This window comes from Adiantum capillus-veneris, chromosome 20 (assembly GCF_014529385.1).
Source record: "Adiantum capillus-veneris isolate H3 chromosome 20, ASM1452938v2, whole genome shotgun sequence".
Taxonomy (NCBI): domain Eukaryota; kingdom Viridiplantae; phylum Streptophyta; class Polypodiopsida; order Polypodiales; family Pteridaceae; genus Adiantum; species Adiantum capillus-veneris.
Window position 1 is genome coordinate 92,332,700 of NC_140950.1, and position 2,939 is coordinate 92,335,638.

At 42.4% G+C, this 2,939-nt stretch overlaps 1 non-coding gene across 1 annotated transcript; it reads left to right on the top strand.

Moving 5' to 3' along the window:
- Positions 1–216: 216 nt before the first annotated feature.
- Positions 217–377, top strand: LOC147432891 (U1 spliceosomal RNA). Its single transcript, XR_015185613.1, has one exon. It is a non-coding gene; the product is annotated as a U1 spliceosomal RNA (small nuclear RNA).
- Positions 378–2,939: the final 2,562 nt, after the last annotated feature.

Consider the following 2,939-nt stretch of genomic DNA (forward strand, 5'->3'; position numbering starts at 1 on the left):
AATGCGCAGTTGGATATGTAGGTATAAAGTTTCTCCCTACCGTGGCGCTCAAGTGGGAAAAGAAAAAAAGTTTAGGATGTTAGGCCAAAAACCCTTATGATGCAGGCGCTAATGCCTACCATGATGGTGGAGGGAAGAAGAACGGGGGATTTAACCCATAAGAGCTGCCAGCGCGCGGCGCAGGTATAAGAGGCGGCGTGGGTGCCGGAGCATAGCATACTTACCTGGGCGGGGTCAATCGGTGATCAGGAAGGCCAATGGCCTAGGGTCGGCCCCTCCATTGCACTGAGGACGGGCCGCACCCTAGCATCTCCCCTCTGCGGGAGAGTGCACGTCATAATTTGTGTTGCGGGGGCTCGCGTTCGCGCGGCCCCCATTCCAATCTCTTATGTGAAGATTTTCTTTTGGTTGTCAAGCGGCAACAACCACTATAACGTACCCCAATATTTAAGGTATAACTTAATCAAACCAATGAATAGTTTACGCAGAGCTACTTAGAACTGAAAACTAGTTGCGGGAACATAGCTTGCCCAAAAGTGTTAGACCATTTAACGATTACCGTATATTGTCAAGCATAGCCAACCCACACAGTGGGCCTCACCAGGCTAAGCGACGGGGATCAAGATACGACACATTCACTAGTGCCTCGAACTGTCAAGCAAAGCCAACCAACATAGTGGGCCTTACCAGGCTAAGTGACAGGGTACACCAACCAATAAGCCCGATTGTTTATATTATCCTAAGACAAGTATGAAAAAAGGAGAGAAAACCATAATATCAAGCTCAGTAAACAGTAGCCAACCTGTGTCGGTTGAGTTGCAAGCTCCATGATTGGTACAATAGAGAGTGAACAAACATGCACAGTCCTAACTTTTATGCAAGTAAAACACACACAAGGCTAAGTGAGGGGCAGAATGCACCCTCACCTCTTTAAATAGGAGAAGGTAGATCACAATCACTCATGGTGATTACAGCGCAGAATCGTTATCATCCCAAGCACTGAGTAGGCCAGGTGCTACTCCTCCTGAGGAAGCCACAACATGTAGCAGAGAAGCTACTGCGCCTTTAGCAAGGCAGGGTAGGTGAGGCCCAATTATAGAGTAAGAAATTTTTAACCACGTTAATAGCTGCCAGCTAAGGACTTCCAACCATCATAACCCTATAGGGGTTCCTTCCCACGGTGGACACCGACTTAGTGTAGCTAGGAAAGATATAAAGCCATATTTTAAGTGAAAATACATAGCCAGGATGACAGCAGTAGGGGGTAGTTTAGTTTTTTTTAACCATAAATATAAAGACAAGTACCAATGTGTGTGTGTGTGTGTGTGTGTGTGTGTTTAACTATTGAAAACTCGCGCAAGCCCGTGCTCACAATAGAGAGAGAGAGAGAGAGAGAGAGAAAGAGAGAGAAAGAGAGACTGGGGGATTTTAAAAAAAGGTCACTCGAAAAACACATTTTGGAGCAAAGCGAGCATTTCTTTGAATTGCTTAGTTGAGAAAAATCTGGAAAAAGCTCCCTCCATTTCCATCCCCGCTCAATGGGAGTCCCAAGCTATAAAGAGTATGTGAGTTAGTGTGCCTAGGTTGTAGATATAATAAGTTGTGGAGCCTAAAGGCCTTGGGAGTCAGGATATTGCAGACTTCAACCTTAGGTATGTAAGGTAGTGTGTAAGTGGAATTAGGGTTCTTAGCCTCATTTGTTGAGACCTCTTCTAGTGAGAGATCATGAGGTGTGCGGCTATAGAGTCCTTGAGCTTCTCCTTGCTCATGTGACATGATTAACACTAATCAATGCTTAATTTTCTTTCATTATGCCTCTTTCATTCTCTTTTATAATTTTCTATGATGCTTGATTAGCTAGATCTTAATTGATTAGTGGTTATTTGCTCTCTAATATTTTGTCATTGCCCTCTATCTTTGTGTGTGTATGTAGTTTTGATTGGAGTGTGGATGTTTGATAGATCTATGTGTGTGTGCTTGTGATTAATGTGTTGCTTGATGGGATTAGTGATGTTGTGCATCCTTGCAATCATTAGTGTGTGATTAAGGTGAAGAGAAGTGGATGTGGATAGTGCCATTCTTCGTGGTTTAGGTCCTCCATAGGCCGAGAAGATCATCTCATAGAGTCACCATTCGTATTGTCATTATTAGCTCACTAATTGTGTGTGAGTGTTTCCATGCCCTAACCGGGTAGCTGATCACTCAGAATTGACATTTACGTGTTGGTCATTGGAGCTATGCTACGATGGTACCCCCAAGAGAATATGAGAGTGTGCAAGTAAAGAGAGTTTGTAAGCCATATCTCCCACTCACTTGGGTATCTTAATAAGTCCATAATATCTTGGAGATAATGTAAATGTAGGCCTAGTTTTGAATGTTTTTGAATGTTTTGGCACGCGTAAAAATACCTCTTCCCTTTTCATGAAGATTACTTGCCGACATTCCTCATCATTGTGCTTTTTGTATTTATTCTATGCTTGTCGAACATTTTATTCTATGCTTGTCGACATTCCTCATCATTGTACTTTTTGTATTTATTCTATGCTTGTCGAACATTTTGACGAGAAAGTTTCAGCATACCCATATGATCTTGGAGAAAATCCTTGACCTAGTGAATCCAATTCCACCGTTATCGGAGTGCACGATTCTCCAGGGTTGACCAAGAAAGCATCGGGCTTCTAGCTGTAGACATATAGTCAATGGAGACCCAAATCAAGAGGAATGAGTGCAGTTAGGGGTGATTATCAAGTTAAAAAGAGCGTATTTTTGAAGATTATGGATTAATTATGAGAGATAAGTAAGGATTAGAACAAAATTTACGGTTAATAACAATAGAAAACAAGAAAACTTGATGCCCACAAACAACAAAAGTTTTCAACTTTATGATATTTGATAACCTTGTTGCACCCCGATCGCATACACCAATGTTGGTATGCACC